The sequence below is a fragment of the Schistocerca piceifrons genome, chromosome X, assembly GCF_021461385.2.
Source record: "Schistocerca piceifrons isolate TAMUIC-IGC-003096 chromosome X, iqSchPice1.1, whole genome shotgun sequence".
Lineage (NCBI taxonomy): Eukaryota > Metazoa > Arthropoda > Insecta > Orthoptera > Acrididae > Schistocerca > Schistocerca piceifrons.
The window spans coordinates 11823967-11837064 of record NC_060149.1 but is presented as its reverse complement, the minus strand read 5'-3'; positions in this window follow the sequence as shown (position 1 = coordinate 11837064).

Sequence of the window (13098 nt, the reverse complement as noted above, 5' to 3'; positions counted from 1 at the left end):
TGAATGGTTTCAAGAATTGCTTCCTCTGTTTGTGGAAGATACCTAGTCCTTGGATGACCTCTGCCCTTTACTAGTGGATCAAGACTACCAGTTAGCCATAGGTGTTTCTCCTGGTGACAAACAACATTCTTATTGGGATGGCACCTATGTGGGTATTGTGCAGAATACACATGAGCAACAGCAGCAGCTTGGTTATCAGATGCACCCAGCACCAAAACACATTGACATATTCATTGTTTGCATAGTCTATCAGGAAGTTGCCCTACATGACATTGATAGGACCAGTTAATGTTGAGCTCTGTGTGGTTAGTAGACATGTGCATACAGTTTAATGGAGCCCACTGTCATGACAAATGACAAAATGATGTCCTGCTTATAAACGAAGAGAACTAGGGAATGAGCAGGTAAAAATTAAAAAAGAAACCTGACATTTTTTTGAACGTGGGTTTTGATGGAGTGGGGATTTTCCAATATGACCATTTCATGAGTGTACTGTGAGTATCAGGAATCCGGTAAAACATCAAATCTCTGATACTGCTACAGCCGGAAAAAGATCCTGCAAGAACTGGACCAAGAATGATTGAAGAGAATCATTTTAACATGACAGAAGTGTAACCCTTCTGCAAATTGCTGCAGGTTTCAATGCTGGGCCACCAATAAGCATCAGCATGTGAACCATTCAATGAAATATCATCGATATGGAATTTTGGAGTCAAAGACCCTCTCGTGTACTCTTGATGACAACATGACATAAAGCTTTAAGCCTCGCCAGGGCCCATCAACACCAACATTGTGCTGGTAACTGGAAACATGCTGACTGGTCAGATGAATCTCATTTCAAATTCTATTGAGCTGATGGATGTGTATATACAAGTATGGAAACAACCTCATGAATCCATGGACCCTACATGTCAGCAGGGGACTGTTCAAGCTGGTGGAGGCTCTGTAATGGTGTGGGGCTTGTGCAGCTGGAGTGATATGGGACCCCTGATACGGCAAGATATGACTCTGACAGATGACACATACGTAAGCATTCTGTCTGATCACCTGCATCCAGTCATGTCCATTATGCATTCCGATGGACTTGGGAAATTACAGTAGGGCAATAGAACACCCTACATGTCCAGAATTGCTCCAGAGTGGCTCCAGGAATTCTACTCTGAGTTTAAACACTTCTGCTGGCCATCAAACTCCCCAGGGATGAACATTATTTAGCATATCTGGGATGCCTTGCAATGTGCTGTTCAGAAGAGATCCCCACCCCCTTGTACTCTTACATATTTATGGACATCCCCGCAGGATTCATGGTGTCAGTTCCCTCCAGAACTACTTCAGACATTACTTGAGTCCATGCCACATTGTGTTGTGGCACTTCTGCGTGCTCTCAGAAGCTTTACATAACATTAGGCATGTGTACCAGCTCCTTAGGTCTTCAGTGTAAATATAGACTGCTCAGTTGATACTCCTTTCTGAAATACAAACGTTTTATAACTGATAATGTTTTCTGTGACAACTATTTATAGATTCTTTAGAACACGATTTTGTCAAAAATTTATGAAAACAGTGGCATTAATGAGATGGGTCTACAAATCTTTACCAATAATTTATCATTTTATTTCCACTGTGAAGAGATTCATTAGATAAGCAACTTATGAGGATCAAGCAAACAATATTTGATTATTTTACTACTGATTTTCCCAAAGCTTTTAAACATTTACTTTTAATAGAGTTGGTTACACTGAAAACTTGTTTTGGATATGCAAGATGTAGATGAATTTTATTACACTTATTTTGAAATGCTGCTCGTAGAATTTGTAGGTTATCTGCTAAGAAAGTGTTCAGATCTAAATCTTCTACTTCTGACTAAAACAAGTTGTTAAAAGGGTCAATAGTTTTTGTAGTTTAAGTGCTCCATGCTTTATTTTCCTCGAAAGACATTTCCTCATTTTTCTAATTCATTTCTGTGTTCCAAACAGTTCTTGTTATTGGAAGAGCTTTTTTTAAACACATGTATTTTTATGCTCTAATGGCTTTGCTTACAATTGTACAACAAAGTTTGAAACATAGGTTTTTAGTGTCGTAATCTATGTCCCTTCATTTCACATAAACTCGTCTCTTACTTTTAAAAAAAGTTATTGGTTCTTGAAGAGTTTAACCTCATAACACAAATCTCTTTTTTAAGACAAAAGTTTTCAAGGAACCTATGATTAAGTTACAGATTACATTATATTTTTCTCTAACACCAAGTACACCATTGACCTTATGACCACCGATCAATGAAAGAGTGTAGGCCATTGGGTGGTACCATGGGCACGTGCCACAGTAAGGAAAGTATGTAAGTGGGGCGGAGTTGAACAGGGAGTGATTCTAGTGAAATGGGGAAATTCACTGACATAAATGGCTTTGTCAAATGGCGGATTATTATGGGCCACCACCTGGGCATGAGCATATCAGAAATGGAGAAGCTATAAAACTGAAACAACAAGTAGGTAAAGATGTTGGATATCCATGCATCAGTCAATCATAGTATACATAAATATACTAATTTACTGTTTTGTACATCCAGAAAGGTGACAGTTATTATAATGGTAAATATAGCTGAATGTAAATATTTTGCAGGTCTACCATGCTCACTGCTTAGCCATAATGTTTTTCCCAGTTTCAGCTTTCATCAGTATGCATGCAAAAGAACTTAGAACTTTCTAACCTGTTTATTATTTTCTGTTGGTTCAACACATTAACAGGAGGTGCAAGGTTTTCGAGAGTACAGAGCTGGATTTTTTTTTTTTTTTTTTTTTTTTTTTTGCAGATATGCCAATTATCTTAAATCTGTTAGTAGCTTTAATAAAAGTATCATCTTCTACTTTCTCTGATAAGGCTTTTTTACAGAGCTTGACAATAATGCTTGTAGAATCTCTAAAAAGCATTAATTCCATCCCTGATTAATATGAGTAAGAAAAAGTAATGAGGCCCTGATCACACTCTATGGAATGCTCATTTTGATCTCTTTCTGTGCAAACATTGTGGTACCCCTCCCCCACCACTTCCCCTTTATATTGCTCTAACATCATAGTGTACCTCTCTGTACCCTCTTTCTTCACTAGGAGTTACATACCTTCAATAAGTCATACAAGATACTAATCAATGATACTTTATTCTTTAAAATTCACATTATGTTCTCAGTGAATGTACAAATAGATGCCCATATCGAGTAGCATAGCAGAAATATCAGTTGTGATTGACTAAGTATCCCACTGCTACACAGGTGGTGTGTTGGTGTTGTTTGGGGAAAGAGACCAAACAGTGAGGTCATCAGTCTCATTGGATTAGGGAAGGACAGGGAAGGAAATTGGCTGTGCCCTTTCAAAAGAACCATCGCAGGATTTGCCTGGAGCGATTTAAGAAATCACAGAAAACCTAAATCAGTATGGCCAGACACAGGATTGAACCGTTGTCCTCCCAAATTCGAGTCCAGTGTGCTAACCACTGCACCACCTCGCTCGATACACAGGTGGTGACAACACTAAAGAACATTACTTATGAGACAAATTTATAAAATGATGTTTAGTATTCCTGCCTATAGACATCATGATGAGGCAGATGAGATGGTACAGGTGTCACAGCAAAATAGTGCAAAAACCTTCCATGGAAGAGGCATGTAATGTGTAGTATGGGTAGACCCACTGCTGGAGGTGTTTACCTGCTGGCAGCAGAAGGCAAGGTGGGCCAGTGATTATCCAAAGTTCAACCACAGTGGACCTCGCCTTGTACTTCATGCTGTGTGCTGTTGCTGAGTGCTTAGCCATTAGCCATTACCCATTAGCCATACACACCTGTCTACATGGCTTCATACTATCTGTTTCATGTATATTAAAGTGCATGGCAAATTTCTTTGCTTCTCAGGAGGTTCTGATCGCTGGCTATTATTGAGCCACTGTTAGCCTGTGAAGTATCCACGCTGACCCTGTCAAGTAACAGCATTTCATGCCTATGCAGATACTAAAGTGGCAATGAAGTATGTTCTTACACATGTGATACCCCTATTTTTATCCTTTGCCCCTTTTCTTTTTGTTAACTTTGGCTACCACGGTCCTGTAACTTCTGAAACGCTGACAGGAACAGTTGTGCCTACAGAAGGAGTGACAGCTGCAGCAGCAGCAACAGGAGCAGGAGTAGGTGCTGATAAACCAGAATGCAGACTTGCTTAGTGCTCTTACAGTTCCCTTGAAGTTTTCTACACTGCTCCTACCACCTGCTGTTTGTCAGTTTGATGGGTCGACAGAAAGCTGGAAGAGTTACCTGCACCAGTTCATACCACATTATCAGGTAACATGTATCGTTGATCCCTTTGATAGGGCTGCCTTGTTGTTGTCCAGCAGCACGGGTTTGTATCAAGTTGTCCAAAATTTAGAGCTCTTTGCTGAGCTCAAGAAACTTCCCTTTGATGAGTTCTGTCAGTTACTTACACAGTATTTGAGACATCAAACCTGTGTGGTGGTGGCACTGTTGCAGTTTAACCAGCACAACAAGCACCCTGGACAGTCATATGTGGTCTAGATAGCCGATCTGCAGGACATCTCACGTAAGTGTCATTCTCAATGCCCAAATGAGCTTTCTCTTATGCAGACTCACTAATTCAAGACATGATCATCTGGTTAGCTCCTGATCTAAAAGTTCAGACTAGGTCATTGACTATGTCCAACCCTTCTTTAGCCAATGTTGCCCAAATTGCAGAATCGCATGAGCATACAGAGGCAGTGAGGGACATCTTTTCTGATAATTAGCAGGTGGAGCAATTAGGTAGCATGGTAAACAGTCCCCAGTGACCTGTGTGACCTCCCAGGAGGCCTCACCTCCGACCAAGTCAGCACGTGTTGCCGCCATTGGTGATTCAGGTGCATTGGCATTGCTGCACTGCCGATCCTTGTCCTTGTGGGCTCAGCAGGTCTAGGCTGCTAACACCATCATAATTCCACATGCGGCATTTCTTGTGTCATCAGTGCCATTCTCCTTCTGCTTGTTGCGTGAGCCAGCAAGACTGCCCCAATTGTCATTTGTTGCGTGTTCACCAAGACTGCTTGAATGTATATAGTCATCCATCAGATAGGCCATTTGGTATCTGTTTCTGACTGTAAGTGGGCCATGAGAGGCACTGGATGCCCCATTGTTTTCACTGCACTCTGCCCGCACAGGTCACCCCTACATATTTTGCTGACATTGGTAGTGGACAGGTAACTGGTCAAATTTCAGGCAAACACAGGAATGATGGTTAACGTCGTTAATTTAGATACATAGAAGCTCTTCGTGTGCCTGGAGTCACAATAGCCTCTTTATCAGGTTGTGCCTTATAGTAAACAGCGCATTCCTTTGTGAGGGCTCTTCTCCATTTCTGAGAATCTGGAATGGTAACTTACATTGTTAGTTGTCTTTGGATTAGACACTTTTTCTATGTTACTGCTAATGCCCAAAAAACATGTGTATTAGTTAATGACAACAAATCAGAATCGTAGTTAATAAGTTGCAACATCATTGTGGAGGCTGCAGTATTAGTACCAGAAGCAACAATGGAGGCACAAGGTGCATCATGACTAGTACATCTGAATATGGATTTGTCAGAGCTTCTATCATACAAAGCAGAGTGTGCGGCACATTGTCCATTCGTGGCAAAGCTGATCTAGATCAGAAGGCAGTTTTTGATATGGTTATTAAAAACAGTAAAAACCACAATGCAGACTCACTGTCCAAGATTTTGGCCATTAAGAGACTCAGTTTTCTACAATTTGTTCTGCTCATTATGAGAGGTGACTGCTGAGCAAAGTTTGTAGTTACCACGACATTTTTTACCATTGCAGATGACGGTTCCAAAACACATGCACACATGTTGACAGTACTGTCACAACTGTTCCCCCCTCCCCCTTTTCCATGGTCTTCAATTTGGTGATTGAGAGATGCCACTATTTTCAACAGGACAATGCTCATCCACATGTGGAACATTTCTGTATGAGTTGTCTGTGTGATATTGAGATACTCCCATGGTCAGCAAGGCCCCCAAATCTGTCTCCGAAACAACACGTGTAGGACCAGCTTGAATGTCAACTCTGCCCCAGTGCCAGTATCCAGAATATCGAGGACTAGTTACAACAGTTGTAGTCCAGGTTATCTTAGGAGACGATACAAAGGTATTATAACAACATTCCCACTCAAATCAGTGCATGCCTAGAGGTCAGTAGGGGTGCAACATCATTCTGTTAAGGGGGCTCATACAGCCAAGTTCTTTGTAAATTTGATTTGATATTGCAGTCACTGAAATAACATCACATACCCTCTCAACCTGTGGAGTTTCATTTTATTTCCTTCTTCCCTTCTGGATGTTCCACTTTTTTGATCAGGAAGTGTAAATAAAATAAATAATAAATAAATAAAATGTTCATTTCCATGCATTAAAATGTCAAGATGCTCATTAAAGATATTTTTATGTGAAAATTTATGAAAATTAGATTTTTTTCAAATGATTGGGCATAGCTGTTACATGTTATGTTGTATGTTTATTGTGAAAGAGAACAGAGGGGACGGAAGAGTCATCTTGTGAGATCAGCAAAAATCTGTACCAGGAACGTTGCCCGATGTTGACACAGTTATGTGCTAGCTGCAAAAAATGAATTTGAGCTAGCTGCTAAAATTGAAGGTCATCATTGTAACAGCTGTAATACAGAACCAAAGCATTGTAACTTTGGCTGTTTTAGGACTTACGTGAGACTGTTCATTAGAATTTTGCCTGGGTCAGCACATCTGTCATAGTGGTAAATGAGAAGCTCTACTAGTATGTTACAATGTGGTAATGTATGTGATAGACCATATTCTGAATCTCTGAAGTTGATATTGGTGTTTAAGTCTAATTTCTAAAATATTTTGGAAAGTAATAGTGAGAGAGTTGGACAGTGATTGGTAATCAAAAACGTGTACGATTTGTCCCAAGTTTTGTTTTGTTCCTATTGAATAGGAAGTGTAGATTGGAAAACCTTAGATCATTAGTGGGATTTTAAGATTTTTCTATGACTCAACACCACACCAATCAGTGTAGTATGCTTTAATTCGTCCAGTATCATTGTGTGTTCATTTTACATGTAGTTAGAGAGATAACAATAATAATTAATAACTGAATAGCAATAATCTAACAACAGAAGAAGAAACTAACTCATGAAAAAATGTCTTTACCATCACTAAATAGCTAGGGTCATATGAGAAAGTTATTTTTACCATTTGTGCAGTTTCAGTATCAAACTATTTTTTTGAATGTGGCAAAGCTTTTTCGCAAAATTTGATCAAGTGATATCAGTAATTCATAGCAGTCAGATGCAGGTAAGAGTTTAAAATAAATCAAATACTATATGATAGCACAGACACAAAAATATTTGTCAGGCACCTAGCAGAACATTAAGCATTATTATGATCCAAAGTCATATAAAGTGAAATTCAAATTAAAAATATAAATCTTGTCTGTAATAATAATCGAATTTACCTGTGGTGATACACTTTTGAATACATTGGTTACTTTGAGAATGTATTACCTTTGGTATATCTAATCAATAAAATAATAAAGAATGACTGATATAATCCACTGGTAGTCAGCAGTTGTCACTCAATGGCTGTAAGTTTAATGATTGTGGAATACGAAGTTCTTAGGAAACTATGATTTTAACTGATCATGATTATGTGAATCCCCATGGGCATATCAGATACCAACTTCTAAAATATACAGGGAAAAATATCACAATGGTTGGAGCAATATATTTAATATTAGCTGTCACTATCATATTATGAAGCCTGCTTAGTATCAAAAAACCCAATATCTGATAATATGACGTGGTTACATCATTCATGAAATCTGAGGAAGTGATTTCTTCTAATATACACTAGTTATGAAAGAATTTTCCAATTCTTGGGACTCTAGTAGGCATCATACATCCTGAAGATAACGTACTTTATTTTTTCAGATGACACATGAATGATTTGGAAGACTAAAATAACATGCACTGTCACTTTAAAGGCAGCACTACATGGACCATTGGGCACAAATTTGCTGGATCTCATCAGAAACATATGCTTATGTGTTTTCCCTGCATAGCAATGATATATCAGAAGTAAGGCACCACAAATTGAAGACACCACAAATAAATGACTAAAACTGTGAGCTACATGACACATCCCCAAAACTTTCTTGTGCAGAATGTCTTACATAGTGAAATGTTAATGAAAATGTTTTATGCAGCAGTGCATTAGCTTGTACTCATTCTGTTATAAGCATAGAGTAGCAGAGAGAAGGTGTGGAAAGAAATAGTAAAATAAGTGCATCACAGAGTCACACTATTTTGAACAGTGGCTACCACTTTTTTGGAAAAAATTATAATTACTAGTCTCATTAAATTGAAGTTGCAGCAATCTAAATATCAATAACATACCTTAAACCATCCATCTCTTTTAGAGCAGTTGGAAGGGTCACTAGAAAATTATCATCCAATAGGCAGATTGCAAGGTCAAGTTCCACCACTTCTTGTGGTACATTCTGAAGCTGTCAAAACAAAATAAATACTTAAATTAAAATTTGTAAGATCACTAACACAGCATCATTTTAATGTTTTTTTAAATTATTGTCACCTGCAGTGTTACTACTTCAAACATTACACTGCAAAATCCTACATGCAATACAAACAATGGAATGATTAATGACATCCACTCAAAATAAAGTGGAGGACTTACGCAGTGAATAAGGGTGTGATCAAAGGTTCAACAAAGTAGTTCAGATTAAAAACTTGTACTCTTCTTTGAGCACACATATACCCACAGCAACAATGTCCAGGTTCTGCAGCTTGAATCGGATGATTGGTTGTCTTTGGTGGAAGAATGAAGAAGAGATGAAGAGAAGGAGACTGAAATGGAAAAAGGGGAGGGGGGTTTGGATTGGAGGAGAACAGGACAGATGTGTGGCATCAGAGATAGTTCACTACAGTGTAGATTTGTGTTACACACAATTATAAGGACACAGGATTATAAAGGAGGTTCAGAAAGACCACTAAGAGAATGGTGTAGATTGATTAGATATAAAAACAATACTTTGAGGACAAAAATAAAGGAATTGCTAATGCAGTACATCTTTTTCTTCGTAATGAACACTTGAAGGCAAACTTACATTAACTATGGCCTCCATCCCTCCCTCGAATGATTTTACGTTTAAAAAAAACTGTTCCTTATATGTATTACGTACAGAGTGTTCAACAGTGCATATAATTTGTTTTTATGTTTTAAATTTGCTCGAAGTGTAATGTTCTAGTTGCCCTATATCTCGAACAGCTGTTACACTGTTAGATGCACTGGCCAAATAAAGAAATAACATAAATGTATTTATTTCTGTCATATTCTATGAATGTATTAGCACGTATCATTTATATTTTTTAAATTTTTTTTTTTTATATTTTTGTATATTGGCACAGCTGATGTAAGTTTTCTCATTTCTATATTGCAAAGCAGCTGTTGTTTTGGCACAGTGAGTATGCAGAATTTTGCTGTCTATCTTCTGTTTTCACTTACTTGCTGCTTAAGGTAAATGGTACTTTTTCATGTCATAAGCATTTTTTTGTTGTTGCAAATACTGTATCTGTACAGAATCATTTTTATGCAGTATTTAGAATTTTATTGCCATCAGCCATCTATCTTTGTGGAAACACAAGATTTCTGGCTTTCAATAAATAAATAAAAAAGAAAAAAACTGTTAAATCATAAAATAACCTGAAGTGAAGGATCCAGAGAACAGAAGTGAGAAGTCAGTGTCTGATGGGGTAGAGAGGGAGTCACAAGAAATGAGACAGGACCAGAGATGAACACCAGTGTATGATTAGGTCTTATTGTTGATCAGACCAGGAAGGCTGTGGAAACAGAAAATATATTTGAAGGGCAATTACCATTTGCACAATTCAGAGAAGGTTAGGTATAAATCAAGATTTTAGCAACTGTAAAGAAGCCACTGACATTGACAATGCCTCCTTTTAGATATACCCAGAGCCAAAAGTCACATAGATTCAGATCAGATGATCTTGCAGGCCATGCATTTGGAAAACCTCTGGAGATAGCATGTTCAAGGAATGTTGCATTAATCAGCTCTTTCAGTGATGGAGGGAAATGAGGTGTTGCCTCATCTTGCATTGAAACAGTGATTTCCATGCTGGTGAGCTCTTCCAAACAGTATGCTGTACAAGGAGATCTCAGTAACTTTCAGACATCATGCTACACCTGACAGGTCTTCTGAATGTATTCTGTTCAAAGAAGAATGGACAGAGAATAAAGGTGTTTACAAATCCGCACCACAAAGACACATACAGTGAGTGAAATGGCTCTTTGTGCACAACATCGATTTAAAAGGATCTCAAAGCTCGCATATCTGTTTATTTACTGCACCCTCTAGAGTAAAATGTGCCTCACCACTCCATAGAATATTGCCTGGCCACTTGTCATCAATTTTGATGTATGCCAGATACTGAAGAACAAATTCAGAATGTTACTGCAGATCATGAGTCTTGTACAGGTACCGGTGTAAAATCGACCATAAAACTTTCTGTTCTGTTGAACATGGGATGGACAGCTCTCATAACACTGCGCGAGTACTAGCACTACCTGGGGCACATGCTGCATGGTCAGTTACAGCAACAGCAACCTTATCAATAACTTCCACCAGGATAGGATGCCTTCCTCTTCCTGGTGCCTTGCAAAGCTCACCCATGATTTCAAATTTCAGTATCATCTTCTTTAAACCATTTAATGATATCAAGCATCTCCTCAGAGCTCTGGGTCAGCAATACTGTCTAAAGGCAGCACTGTAATTGCTGCCATTTACATAAAACAGTTTCACTAACAATGCACAGTCTCTCATTTCAATAGCACATTGCTCACTCACAATACGGCTTGTCAAATGACAGTGTGGATGTCATACCGTCATACAACCAAAGTACAGTGTAAGATCTGCACTTGATGGTCAGAATTGGAACTAATAATTTTCCAGTGTAAATCAGTTCCATATTAATCAATTAGCACATTTAGTTCTACTGCTATATGATAATTACAGCTCACACTGAACTTCCATGGGTAACACTTAATTATAACCACCTGGTAGTTTGGTGATTGTCATTCATAAGGGTGAACTGTTCATGAATACTTGTGCACATGTTAATAGCCATGCAGCTGTTGAAGAGGTATTGCATATGATTGCTGTCAGAGGTGACCCTGCCTCTGGCTGCACAGTTGACAGATCTGGAATAGGATGTGCTCCATGGATGCATGGGACAGGCCTTACATGTCAGTATTTTAAATGGATATGAACAATAAGGCAAGTGGTTGTACATTGGGACCTCAAAAAGATGGATTAGAATGTTTTGTAGAAAAGTCAAGTTTGCATGGCCAATACCACTACATAAGAGACAGGAGTGATATTCCTCATTTTGGGAATAATGAAAACAGAATAGTCATAGCCCTGATGGAGGACACTGTTCAGCTATTCCAATCCCATGTGATATTCAATATAAACAGTTTACTAGAGTAACTGGTTTACTTTCCTCTTTTTTCCCTACACAATTTAGCAGTAATAGAAAGATGGTAGATAAGTTGTTGGTACTGCTTCCTCCTCAAATGTCTATTTCAAAAATATCCTCTAGTACAAGGAAGAACATAAGGTCAAATAATAACTGTTCTATGTTTGATAGGAACATCAAATATAAAGTACTCTCATAATTCAGAGATAAAACTAGCTGAACATGTCTTCAGTTAGGATATAAATTCAGCTTGAGAGAACATTGAAGTTTATTATGTAAGATCATTACAGTAAATGTAGTGAATATATAATTACGTTACATAGAGAAATAGGCACTTGTAAACGAGGTTACATTTTCTGTTTCTTGCTCATGTGATTGTGTAATTACTTCAGAGTTAAGTGCAATTCTGATTTTAAAAAAGTGGTGATGAAGGAAATAAACTGAATACAACATTTTGCAAGCTCTAGGGATTGAACACATCAGCTCGTTATTACAACAGCTACAGAAATCCTATTAATTAAAAATTTACCTATTCTTATTCTGCTTTAACAGGAAATTCTGAGTATATTCAAAGGAGAACAATGAAAATTGTTAAAAATTTGTCTGCAACATAGAGGAAGCTCATACAATTCAAGAAGAATCTGAACTGGCCGATGATTATATAATGTTGAAATTGATTTTTAAGATTTTAATTTTAAAGTTGTATATCTGTTTAATATAAGATATTTAACATGTACATTTAATGTTAACACTAATTTTTTTATCTTTGCATTGCAGTTGTAACAAGCTATCACTAACACAGCCTATTACACTATATGTGTTCAGTGACATGTAAGTATCAGAATTATCAAAAAATGGCCATTTTCTGATGAAGCCAGCTCAGTAAAGGTGTCTTCAGTAGTCCCTACATCTTTCTCCTGCAGAAAATACAAAAATTAAATTAAGTACTGTTCATGTATGGGTCTATGTTTTGTACACAATCCATATATAGTTCACCTATGGATGGAATTTGAATAAACTTTGATATGCAGGAGACATAACTAAGGCAGGATGCCCAAAATATATTCAGAATAAGAAAATGCAGTGTGAGTCAAAAGTCTAACATTTGACAATTCAATACTTCATGGAAAAATGTAGGTAGAGAGGTGAGAATTGACACATATGCTTGAAATGACAGGGGGTTTTACTGAAACAAAAAAAGTGCACAAAGTGACAGACATATGGTGCTTTATATGACACAAAAGCAATAATTAGCATATAAATTGATTTTTAGCAAAGACAATGTTCTTTATAGCAAATGCTTAGCATGTTGGCCATCATTCATCAACAATACCTGTAATCAAGAAACAAGGCTGTGAACAACATTGTACAGCATACGAGTAGGTACGGTGAGGAAATTACTGTTGTACGCTGTCTTTTAGCATCCCTAATGCGGTCAGATGATCGAGGTAGACTTGTAGCTTCAGGTAACCCCACAACCAATAATCACACGGATTGAAGTCTGGAGACATGGGAGGCCAGG